The following is a 13740-nucleotide window of genomic DNA, read 5'->3' on the forward strand; positions in this document are numbered from 1 at the left end:
GACCTTTGCTGGGGAAGGTCTTCAGACAAGGATTTTATTGTCCGAAGGCAGCTTCGGATGCAACGGATCTGGTTCAAAAATGCAAAAATTGCAAAAAATGTGCAAGAGACCAGAAACAACCTTCGCCGTTAACCCAACTAATACAACCAACTTGGCCATTGCAAAGATGGGGCTTGGATTTGTTAGGTCCACTTCCACCAGCACAAGGCAATTTAAGATATGTTGTGGTGGCTGTAGAATATTTTTCCAAGTGGATTGAGGCAAAGCCTTTGGCCACAATACCTTCGGTCACAGTCCAGAAATTCTTTTGGCAAACATTGTTTGTCTCTTCGGCGTACCAAAGGCTATAACTGTGGACAATGGAACACAGTTTGATGCCGAAACCTTCAAGGAATTCTGTGATCAAATCGGTACGAAGATTCATTTTGCATCAGTCAGACATCTAGAATCAAATGGACTTGTCGAAAGAGCAAATGATATTATAATGACAGGTATAATGAAGTTAATTTTTAACCAGCCCAGAGGAAAGTAGCCAGAAGAGTTTATTAAAGTGGTGTGGAGCCGCAATACGACTGTATCAAGATCAACAGGTTTTACGCCATTCAAGCTATTATTTGGTGACGAAGCCATAACCCCAGAAGAAGCTAAAATGGGGTCAATAAGAACAACAGCTTCGATTGAAGACGAAGCTGATTATCATGTGGCAAAAGACACTATAGAAGGGGTCAGACTTCAGGCTGTGGAAAATATTAATAAATATCAAGACGAAACAATAAAATGGCACGACAGAAAAGTCCGACTGAAAAATATCAAGCCAGGGCATCTGGTGCTTCGGAGAGTGGCTAATCCGGACACAGTAGGCAAACTACAGCAGAAGTGGGAAGGACCTTTTATGGTGGTATCTTCGTCAAGGCCCGGTTCTTACAAACTAAAGGATATGGATGGCAATGATATTCCTAGGTCTTGGAACGCGGATGAGCTTCGACGGTATTGTGTATAGATTCATGTAATCTTTTTCATTTTTCTATGGCACCCTTTTCCTTTCCAAAGGGGGAGAAAGGTTTTTAACGGGGCCATAGTTTGTAATTTTTTCCTTTCTTATTCAGCTCCACGAGAGCAAAATCCCCCAAAATATGTAAATGTAAAATCTGAGCATGCACCATCGAGTGCAGAGAAAAAGAGAACACAGGGAGAAGCTCGAAAGTCGTCCCTAAGGGGATGCAGAGCATGACGAAGCTACAAAAAGCCGTTCCTAAGGGAGCGCAGCGTAAGTTTTCTGCTCAAAAGTCGTTCCTAAGGGAATGCAGAGCCAAATACCGCCGAAATATAAGGCGAAGCGCGAAAAGTCAATGCGAATACAGCCGAAATAGAAGGCGAAGAAGTTCAAAAGACGTTCCTAAGGGGATGCAGAACTTACACCGAAAAATAAGCGGTGCAGCCGAAAAGTAAACGACAAAGAGATTTCAGTCATTCTTAAGGGAATGAAGGTTATGGATAAAGCTTCGTATGTTTGTGTGTTTGGGCATTCATTTGCACGATACATTACATCATACAGTGCATTCATAAACATTCATTTAGACATATATAGGATCATCATCATCATACCATACAGATACAGACAGTTGCTTCGGCTATAAGGATACAGTTTCAAAGGCAGATTTATGCTTTGTTGTGTACGAAAAGAAGGGAAGGTGTTTTTCGCCTTCGGCTCAAAAAATACAAGTTTCGTCCACATCAAAGCACTGCATACATTGATGGAAAGGTAAAAATATATTACAAGGTATGGACAAATTTACAAAGTACAATCTGATTCTTAAATTACAATATTCTTTATAAAGGTTAATACAAGAGTTTTTAGAGTTTTTCCACAGCTAGCTATTCGAGCTTCATCACCATCTGTTGAGCCTCGGATCGTCTGCTAAGCTTCGGCTTTGTGCCCCTCGGCTTCGTCATCCTATACATATTAAAGCATTATAAGGAAAGTTAATGTTTCAAGGAAAAGGTAAGCATAAGGTATGATTTTATTACCGGCTTGAGATGACTCCGAGCTTCGTCACCAGCTAGGCTCCGCCCATCCTTCGTCCATATTTGCTTTATAAATCTGTTTCCTATGCTTCGAGCAAGACTAGGGATATCAATCAGATCTGCTAGTGATAAGCTAAAGTTTGGTCTATTAACAATTTTCCCATGCGTGCAACCAGACTTCATGAAGGCAACAGCTGTGCCCCGAGAAGCTAGCAGGGCACAAAAATCACTGTATCTAGCTATAACCTCATCAAGAGCATCAACTTCGCCCTCAATGTGTTCAAAGGTTCCCGACAGGTCTTCAATCGAAGGACTAAATTTCTCAGAACTGGCTCCAACCGAGTTGAAGACCTGCTTTAGCCGCTGCACGCATCGGTTGCTGAACTCTAGACATTTATCTTGAAGCTCTTTCAATGATTTTTGCAAATTTGAACTTTTTTCGACCTCAGCTTCAAACTTCGTATCAAATTTCTGCTTTTCTTGTTCGAAGCTTTCTGATTTTGAGAGAAGCTCTTTATCCAATTTTGCAATTTTGGCTTCAGCTTCTGCCAATAAACCCTCCACTGTCTGAAGTTCGAAATCTTTCTTTTCAAGAGCAGCTGCTTGATCTTTTATTTTGCTTTCTAAACCTTCAATTATAACTTCATGCTTTTTATCTTCAAGGTCCTGTTGCATCCTCAAAGCTTTACTCATTAGCATACTCTGTATAGAAGCAACTTTCGTTAGAAAACACCTTCGTTGATAAAAACAATGAAAAGTCGAAGAGAAATTTTTACCTTAAATTTGGAATAGAATAAACTACCGACGATATGCTGTCGTCGATAGCGGTTGATATCGGTCTCAAGCTTCGGGAAACCAATACTCTTCGATAGAGTACCGATAACCTTCGCTCCAGTTTGGTCTCGGAGACAGCCTAAGCTTTCATCGTCAACACCGCCGAAGAGTAGCGCCCCTGGTTGATACCCGCAGGATATGGCATAGTCTTTCAATTCTTCTTTCTCAGCCTTTGATAATTCTTGTCAAATTAAGTTTTGAAAGTTGAAATTTTTTCCTCCGAAGCATCTTCGGTTATTTCCTTCTTTTTCTCAGGCACTGTGGCCATGGTCTCTTCGGCGGCTGTAGCAGCTTCTTCTGCGGTGAAAGGGAAATAGGCTTACACCTTTTCCTAATTGATTTTGGTGGTTGAATTGCCCAACACAAATAATTGGACTAACTAGTTTGCTCTAGATTATAAGTTCTACAGGTGCCAAAGGTTCACAACAAACCAATACAAAGACCAAGAATGGATCCAAATATAGAGAGCAAAAAGACAACCGAAGAGTCCCTGGTCTGGCGCACCAGACTGTCCGGTGCACCACCGGACAGTGTCCGGTGCACCAGGGAGTTCCAACTCCGAACTGCTCACCTTCGGGAATTCTGGGAGCCGCTCCGCTATAATTCACTGGACTGTCCGGTGTAGCACCGGACTGTCCGGTGTACCAGCGAAGCAACGGCTACTTCGCGCCAACGGTCGTCTGCATAAGGCATTAAATGCGCTACAGTGCGCGCCAGAGTCAGAGCAGAGCCAGAAGGCGCACCGAACAGTGAACAGTGCCTGTCCGGTGCACCACCGGACTGTCCGGTGGCCTAGATGTCAGAAGCTCCAATGGTCAGAATCCAACTGCTGGGTGACGTGGCTGGCGCACCGGACTGTCTGGTGCCCCATACGACAGCAGCCTCCACCAACGACTATTTTGGTGGTTGGGGCTATAAATACCCCCAACCACCCACCATTCATTGCATCCAAGTTTTCAGACTTCCTACACCTTACAAGAGCTATAGCATTCAATACAAGACACACCAAAGAGATCAAATCCTCTCCCAAGTCCAAAGATCATTCCAATCAAATAGTGACTAGTGAGAGAGTGACGTGTGTTCATTTGAGCTCTTGCGCTTGGATTGCTTTTCTTTCTTCATTCTTTCTTGTGATCAACTCAATTGTAACCGAGGCAAGAGACACCAATTGTGTGGTGGTCCTTGCGGGGACTTAGTGTCCCGTTTGATTGAGAAGAGAAGCTCACTCGGTCTAATTGACCGTTTGAGAGAGGGAAAGGGTTGAAAGACACCCGGTCTTTGTGACCACCTCAACGGGGAGTAGGTTTGCAAGAACCGAACCTCGGTAAAACAAATCATCGTGTCTCACTCTTTGTTTGCTCGCGATTTTTTTTTCGCCCTCTCTCTCGGACTCGTTTATATTTATAACGCTAACCCCGGCTTGTAGTTGTGCTTAAGTTTGTAAATTTCAGATTCGCCCTATTCATCCCCCCTCTAGGCGACTTTCAATTGGTATCAGAACCCGGTACTTCATTAGAGCCTAACCGCTCGAAGTGATGTCGGGAGCATCTGCCATGAGGGAGATCGGGACAGGCGACAAGTCCGCAAGCTCGGGAAGAACACACTCAAGGGAGTCCGCCCACAAGCGCAAGGAGGAATCCTCTTCCTCCATCAAGTCCCAACGGAAGGGTGACAAGAAGAAGAAGATGAAGAAGGTGGTCTACTACGACACCGACTCTTCGTCACCCTCCACCTCTGGCTCGGAATCGGCATCCGCCACTTCTAAGCGCCATGAGCGCAAGAAGTATAGTGAGATGCCCCTTCGCTATCCTCGTATTTCAAAACGCACTCTATTACTTTCTGTTCCATTAGGCAAACCACTTATGCTTGAAGGTGAAGATTATTCTATGTGGAGTGATAAAATGAGGCATCACCTAACCTCACTCCACAAAAGCATATGAGATATTGTTGAGTATGGAGCACAGGTACCAAAGAAGGGAGACAAGGATTACGACTCGGAGGAGGTCGAACAAATCCAACACTTCAACTCCCAAGCCACTACTATACTCCTTGCCTCTCTAAGTTGAGAGGAGTATAATAAGGTGCAAGGGTTGAAGAGCGCAAAGGAAATTTGGGACGTGCTCAAGACCGCGCACGAAGGAGACGAGGTGACCAAGATCACCAAGCGGGAGACGATCGAGGGAGAGCTTGGTTGCTTCATGCTTCACCAAGGGGAGGAGCCACAAGCGATGTACAACCGGCTCAAGACCTTGGTGAACCAAGTGCGCAACCTCGGGAGCACCAAATGGGATGACCATGAAATGGTCAAGGTTATTCTTATATCACTCGTTTTTCTTAACCCTACACAAGTTCAATTAATTCGTGGTGATCCTAGATACACACTAATGTCTCCCGAGGAAGTAATACGAAAATTTGTGAGCTTTGAGTTGATGATCAAAGGCTCCAAGAAAATCATCGAGCAAGGCTCCTCCTCCACACCCGATGTGCAACCCGTTGCATTCAAGGCAACGGAGGAGAAGAAAGAAGACTCTACAACGAGTAGGGTCCCCATCGACGCCTCCAAGCTCGACAACGAGAAAATGGCGCTCATCATCAAGAGCTTTCGCCAAATCCTCAAGCAAAGGAGGGGGAAGGACTACAAGCCCCGCTCCAAGAAAGTTTGCTACAAGTGTGGTAAGCCCGGTCATTTTATTGCAAAATGTCCATTATCATGTGATAGTGACAGGGGCGACGACAAGAAGGGAAAGAGAAGAGAAAAGAAGAGGTACTACAAGAAGAAGGGCGGCGATGCCCATGTATGCCACGAGTGGGACTCCGACGAGAGCTCCACCGACTCCTCCGATGAGGACGCCGCAAACATCGCCGTCACCAAGGGCCTCATCTTCCCCAACGTCGGCCACAAGTGCCTCATGGCAAAGGACGGCAAAAGGAAGAAGGTAAAATCAAGATCCTCCACTAAATACGCATCCTCTAGTGATGTAGATAATTCTAGTGATGAGGAGGATAACTTTCTTACTCTCTTTGCCAATCTTAACATGCAACAAAAGGAGAAATTAAATGAATTATATAGTGCTATTCATGAAAAGGATGAACTCTTGGATAGCCAAGAGGACTTCCTTATTAAGGAAAACAAAAAGTATGTTAAGACTAAAAATGCTTATGCTCTGGAAGTAGAAAAATGTGAAAAATTGTCCAGTGAGCTAAGTACCTGCCATGACACTATTTCCAACCTTAGAATTGAGAATACTAATTTGATAGCTAAGGTTGAGAAGTCAAATATTTGTGATGATTCAATTGCCAATCTTAGAGATAATAATGCTAGTTCTATTGCTAAGATTGAAAAATTTAATGCCTCTCTTGCTAGCCTTAGAAATGAGAATGAAAAATTAATTGCTAAGGCTAAGGAATTAGATGTTTGCAATATTTCCATTTCCAATCTTAGAAATGAGAATGACACTTTACATGCTAATATTGTTGAACTAAAATCTTGCAAACCCTCTACATCTACCATTGAGCATGTTACTATTTGCACTAAATGTAGAGATATTAACATTGATGCTATTCATGATCACATGGCTATGATTAAACAACAAAATGATCATATAGCAAAATTAGATGCTAAAATTGCCGAGCATGAATTAGAAAATGAAAAATTTAAATTTGCTCGTAGTATGCTTTATAATGGGAGACGCCCTAGCATCAAGGATGGCATTGGCTTCCAACAGGGAGGCAATGTCAAACTCAATGCCCCTCCTAAAAGATTATCTAACTTTGTTAAGGGCAAGGCTCCCATGCCTCAGGATAACGAGGGTTACATTTTGTACCCTGCTAGTTATCCCGAGCACAAAATTAGGAGAATTCACTCTAGGAAGTCTCACTCTGGCCCTAATCATGCTTTTATGTATAAGAGTGAGACATCTAGTTCTAGGCAATCCGCTCATGCTAAATTGCCTAAGAAGAAAACTCCTATTGCATCAAATGAACCTAGTATTTCATTTAAGACTTTTGATGCATCTTATGTTTTGACTAACAAATCTGGCAAAGTAGTTGCCAAGTATGTTGGGGGCAAACACAATGGGTCAAAGACTTGTGTTTGGGTATCCAAAGTTCTTGTATCTAATGTCAAAGGACTCAAAACTGTTTGGGTACCTAAAATCAAGAACTAAATTTGTTTTGTAGGTTTATGCATCCGGGGGCTCAAGTTGGATCATCGATAGCGGGTGCACAAACCATATGACAGGGGAGAAGAAGATGTTCTCCTCCTATGAGAAAACCCAAGATCCCCAAAGAGCGATCACATTCGGGGATGGAAATCAAGGTTTGGTCAAAGGATTGAGTAAAGTTGCTATATCACCTGACCACTATATTTCCAATGTTTTTCTTGTAGACTCTTTAGATTACAATTTGCTTTCTGTTTCTCAATTATGCAAAATGGGCTACAACTATCTTTTTACGGATATAGGTGTTACTGTCTTTAGAAGAAGTGATGATTCAGTAGCATTTAAGGGAGTGTTAGAGGGTCAGCTATACTTGGTAGATTTTGATAGAGCTGAACTCGACACTTGCTTAATTGCTAAGACTAACATGGGTTGGCTCTGGCACCGCCGACTAGCTCATGTTGGAATGAAGAATCTTCATAAGCTTCTAAAGGGAGAGCACATTTTGGGACTAACCAATGTTCATTTTGAGAAAGACAGGGTTTGTAGAGCATGTCAAGCAGGGAAGCAAGTTGGTGTTCATCATCCACACAAAAACATTGTGACACCCCAGTGTCACTTAGGGTTCTTCCTTAAGCTAACCCCAACCCTTGATCACATGCAATCTCAATGAAAGGATAAACGTTAAAAATGAGAACAAAGAATTATGTTGAAGTCTACTTAAACCCTCCTTAAAGTTTTCATAAATTCTAAGGAAGGAAAAACTCTTAAACCCTAGTTGATCCTAAGTGAACCATTTAAGCATAAAGGGTAAATGGTAGAAACCCTTGGGAGAAAAATACAAATTTTGGAGAAAACCAAATTACAAAGTTTTAGTTCACTGATTAACTAACAAAGCATAGTAAGGAAGTTTTGCCTTTTGAACTTTTTAAAATCCCCAAAACAGCCCCTAAACTAATGTACTTGGGGGGAATTCAGAAATTCAGAAATCTGAATTTCAGCCCCCTCCCAAAGATCAATCTTGTTCTCTATTTTTCAAAACTCAAATCAAACAAGTCCATACATTAAAGTTGTGCCAAATTCCCTTGAACACGCCCTGGAAAAGTTTGAACTCAAACCAATTTCATTTGACATGGTTTTGGCGCAGTTTTACCTCGGGACTCACCTTGTGACACTGCCACCTTTGTGACACGAGAACTCTCTGTACACTGCCCCAAACCGCTCGACTTCCACACACAAACGACAAAGCTCTGTCGGGGGAGCAAATCTTGTGCAGCGATCATGCCCAAATTCGCAAAGATCTTCAACCTATGGGCGCTTGAACTCGGGCAGAAGCAAAAAGCCACGTGTTCGATCGCTTGCCTGACCGGCCGAGCGCGGACTGGCCGCGGCAGCGCGCGCCCCGCGCATGGTCGCCCCGCCCTGCGCGCCTGTGCCGTGCCCTCGCCTATAAATGCGTCCAAGAGGCCTTAGCCGTTGGCACCGCACACCCCGAGCCTCGCCCGAGCCAGAGATCACCGGAGTTCGCCGTGAAAAGCGAGCACCGTCGCCCGCCATCCCTGCCCAGGCTCGGCCATCGTGGCCACCCCTTTCTATTGAACTCTAGCCTCGCCCTAGCCCCTGGATCGCTTCCTAGTGAAGCCATGAAGCTTCTCCAAGCTTGAGCCGAGGCATTGCCTCACCGGAGAAGCAGTTTCACCCTCGCCGGACTTCGGTCTTCCATCGCCGCGCGTGGACCGAGCTAACCAGTGAGTCTTCGTCTAATTCCTTGCACCCACATCTTCCCTAGCATCCCATGAAGCTCTCTGACCCGTTCAATTGAACTATCGCGCCGTGAGTAGGCCGGACTCCTCGCCGCCGACGAGCATCTCCGCCTGCGCACGTGGACCGGCCGACTCCGACCATCCCCGACGGCAACCCGTACATCGCTGTGATCCCCGAGACCTCCTCTACGTCCTCGACCACCTCACCGGAGCAATCTCGTGCCGGTAAGCCCCTCCGCCCTTTCTTCCACCGTGGTTACTGTTTAAGTTGGGAGAAGGACCTCGGGTTAGGATTAGAAGAACCCGGGGGATTTTCTGCAATGTCAGTGGCTCATGTGAATAGTAGCCTAGGGACTGATCCGTGAGGAAAACTTGAAACACCCGCCAGGGACCCCAGTGCAAAGTAGTTTTCCATTTAAGCTATTCTGTTAATCTTTTTAAATAACCACAGAACTTAGAAAATCCATAACTTGATGAATTCTTAATCAAAAGTTGTCAAACTAATTTTGCTAGATCCTAAATATTATGAACTATCATTTAAAAATAATAAACCCTATGCTTTCTGTTCTAATTTTTAGAGTTTAAAATTAAAAACAGAAACTGACCAAACCTTGTTTAATTAAGGAAAATTAGTTTTGCCTCTGTGCTGAACCTAAGAAAATTTGTAGGTATTCAAACCTCATCTAGACACTGTTTAAAAATAGTAGGAACCCCAGTATTGAAAAATATAGTGTAGATATCCATTTAAAGCTATTTTGCTCAAAACTTAGGAAAAATCAGAAAGGCATTAGAAATTAATAAACAGTGAGTGAAATTATTTTTCCTAGTTTGCTTAAGTAACAGAGAACCTAGGAAAAATAAAGGGACCTTTAGTCTAGATCAGTTTTAAAGTAAAATGTTTTATTTAGCATTATTCCAACTAGAAATCAATTGTTAGTATTACAAAACCAGACCCAAAATTGATAATAAAAATCCAGTGGACTTATAACCACCAGAACCCCACTGCAAAAATAATGAACACCTCAGCCTATCATTTTAAGTAGGGTAAACAAATATAATATGATAATGAGGCATTTTCCAAATAAATCATGAATAACCCATAATAATGCAATAATGGGCAACCAATATTTTGCTAAGTCAATGATGAGATAAGCCACCAAAGAAAAATGCAAACCCATTAAAAAGATGTAAAATAATACCTATTGCCCATATTTTATAAGAAAAGCCATTTAATCCAATTAATGCATACCACCCCTTCCCTTAAGCAAAAAGATGCCAAACTTCAGAATGATTGCTCTTGCGCAAAATAGAAGCTAAGAAAAATCAGAAATCTGTTGTTTGATATTTTTGAAATATAGTGGTAGTAGAAAGCACCCCTTTAGCTAGAAACTTGAGAAAACCCTAGTAAAATAACTAATAGGTATTAATGACTAGAAATTTGTGTCAAGTCATGTTATAGCACCTAAAAGCCAGCAAAAATAAGTTTTAGAGAATTACCTACTGTTAACTAATAGTTGTAGTTCAAAGCACCCCTTCTGCCCTAAAACTTGGTAATTTTGTCCAGAGAAAACTATTCACTTTCTGATCCCCAAATTTTGAGACATAGAATTATACACCAGTAATAAGCCACTGTAATTTTTACAGGTTTTTTGAAATTTTATTAAAGCAACTTGTAGTTCAAACCCACTCCAAAAACTTAAAGAGAATAAAGAAAAAGAAAGAAGAAATAAACCTCACTCCAATAAGTCCAACTTGAATTCTTGTCAGAACTCACTAAGGCTTAAAAAGAATTCAGTGGAACCCCAAAATAAAACCTACCACTTGCCTTAGCTAAGTTTGACCCAATTTACCAAGTATACCACCCAAAAGTCTCACATAAGTAAGGTTTAACTCTATCTAACTCAAGTAGATCATGAAGTTGAGATTTCTAAAGCACATATTGTATCATGCATATATCTTATGCATTGCATTCATTAGATTGTAATCTCGCCGACGGAGAGTACGTGCTCATCCCCGAGCAAGGAACTGTCCAAGAGGAGGACTAGGAGCAAGCTTCCGAGGCTGCTATCAAGGATCTCCCCGCAGCCCCAGCAATTGAAGGCAAGCCCCAGTTTATATACATAACCGTATTATTATATGCTACTTTACTATACTTAATGCTTGTAGGATTGTAATGTGCACTTAAGTGTAGGAGTTGCTTGAAACCTCTAGTTGCATGAACTTAGGATTCCTTTTTGAGATGAATACTAGTATGCTAGGTCGAGTAGCTGCTTGCTAATCAGGATCTCGGTAGAAGTCGAGTGATTTTTCTAGCACTCGCGCGAGGTTAGGAATTGATTGTATTCATCTTGATAACAGGATCTATGTTAGTCTACGGACTTGGATCCAGGGAGGATGCCTTGACCATGAGACGGGAAAAAGGAATTAAGGATTAATGTGTGGATACCTGAGTCAAGCTTTTGAACGTACTAAGCACACGCCGGGAAAAATGGTAACCGGTAAACTGTTGGAACTTGCTCTCAATCGCAAGGGGGCCAACAAGGGTGAACAGTGGTGACAACAGGGTTACGTGCTAGGAGGAAATAGCTCTGTTAATCTGCCCTCCCACGGGCACTGTGTAGGGGTATTTATAGGTACCTGAGCGCCCAGCGCCTTGTGCTAAGGACGCATGTGCCCTCAGCTACCTAGGTTATCCCCAGAATATTCCCATAAAGTGGGGTTACAGACTGTAATTACAGGGATGCCTTTACAGATCAGGCCCGTAACTCGCGGCGGCCACGAAGGGCCCGTTACAGTGGGCCGGAACGCACGTGGGCCTCTAAGCTGGACGAGGCCGCACTGTGGGATGACTTCGTCGCCGGTCTTCGTCTGGTGCCGATCAAGCGAAGGGTGTTCCCGCCTGTTCTGTCCCTGTCTGACCAGCGGTTATCAACAAAGACTTCGAGCGAGGGGTGGCGCCTTTGCCTTCGCCCCAACATTTGCCCTCCGAGGGACCAGTTCGACAAAGTCACCTGGTGCCGAAGACGTCGCTAGATGTCGGAGACGCTGCCCTCGCTTGAAGTGGTTCCGCGGGGGTTTTTGATGTGACCGTTGATGGACGGCGTACTGTTGGATTGCGGGTTTCCCGAAGCGCCGCGCCCTGTCGGATTGCGGGTTTCCCGAAGAGCCGCGCCCTGCCTATAAAAGGGGGCGGGGGTCGGCGCTTTTTGAACTTCGCCTTCCGCGCTCCGTGAAAACCCTAGCCGCCCGCCGTCTTGCTGCTCGTCTGCCCGCCGTGCTCTTGTTCGCCGGAGATCTGGCTCGAGTGAAGCAGACCGCCCGCCGCCGCCGACGGTACGTAGCGATGCCGTCCTCTTCTTCTTCCGCTGCCGCTACGCCGCCGGCCGCCGCCTCGTCTGAGGAGACGATGAGTAGTTTGATGGCGGAGGAGTTGCGTGCCCGCGATTCTGTTGATTTTGGCGTGTCGCGGATGACGTTAGCCCGCGTTGAAGATATGCAGCGGTTGGGTTACTTTGGCGGCGGAGTTGCTCGTGCTCCGGGGACGGAGGAAGTCCCCGAGCCGGAGGGTGAGTTGGTCGTTTTCGAGGCGTTCTTCGCCGCCGGTCTCCGCTTGCCTGCGCACCGGTTTGTTGGCGAAGTCCTGCGTAGGTTCAACGTTCAAATACATCAGCTGACACCGAATGCCGTGGTGGCGCTGTCGAAGTATGTCTGGGCGACGACTTTGTACGGCGGACAGCCATCGGTTGAAGTTTTTGCGAAGTATTATTGTTTCCACTGGCAGAAGAGGATGATTGGGGACGAAGTTGCTTAGTTTGGGTCATGCACATTCACGCCGAAGACCGGCAAGACCACAATGCAAGTAGTGGAGTTGGTTCCATGCGCCCGCAACAAGTGGGGCAACTGGAATGAATTTTGGTTTTACGTTGTTGAGGGTACCGTCGAAGGCCATGAGGGACTCCCCGTGTCCGAGATGTGCTCTCATTATTACTCAGCGTATCCGCCCTTTGAAGTGACAGAGGAGGATGCAGACGAAGGGGCCCTTCGGTGCGCCGCCGGTCAGAGCAGTGGGCGCGATTTAGTTGAAGAGTTCGTGGCGTACGGGGTGTGGCCCTTGGTGCATGGCTGGGCGTTGGGCGAAGTGTGCCCTCGCCAGATGCCTTTTCACGGAGGAAGGGAGGTGCGAAGTCCTGCCTTCGCACTGAATCTGTGAAACCGCGACCCGACCGCCTTTGTGCGTGATGCGGAGGATGGGGCGGTGCGGCTCGTGGGACGTTACGTGCCGAGGACGGAAGGCCAGCGCAGCTTTGATATCCGCGGGTCAAATGACCGTTCGAACAGGGTTTTCGAGTTAAATCAATTGCCGTACGACGGCTATCCTGGTCAAGACGACGCGGACCACCGTGGAAAGAAGCCGGTGGTGGAGACTGGAGACGACTCTGCGCCGGCGGCCGCCCCTTCCTCCAAAAAGAGAAAATTAGGTACTGCTATGGGAGGACTTGGGGTGTCTGATAGTTTTGCTAGAGAGTTGATGAGGACGTGCGCGGCCCCGGGGGGAAGGATGTCTTCGCCCGAGCTCCGGGAGTCTTCGGCTCGGATGCTGAGGGTTACCGGGGGTTGCTGGCCTAGGAATGTTCCTATCCCCTGCGCGGCTGGCGAGGACTGTTTTACATCTCGCATGGTTCGTGAATGGAGAGTTTTTCCTTACGGGCGGAATATTGCTGCTGTTGTGTCGGCAGTGATGGACAAGGATCGCCAAGGGGCAGCGCAAAAACGCCAGGCGGTTGTCAGGCTTCATGAAGCTAGGCCGAAAAGGCAGCGGGGGACTGCGAAGGCTGCGGCCTCCGGCGGAGGCAAGCCGCCGCTGGCAGCGAAGTCGGGCGCCTCTGCATCTAGCAAGGCGCCGGAGGCAACGGCAGGCGCCGGAGGCTCCAAATCGACGAAGGTGGTGCCGCCGGTCAGCG

This window comes from Zea mays, chromosome 1 (genome assembly GCF_902167145.1).
Source record: "Zea mays cultivar B73 chromosome 1, Zm-B73-REFERENCE-NAM-5.0, whole genome shotgun sequence".
Classification (NCBI taxonomy): domain Eukaryota; kingdom Viridiplantae; phylum Streptophyta; class Magnoliopsida; order Poales; family Poaceae; genus Zea; species Zea mays.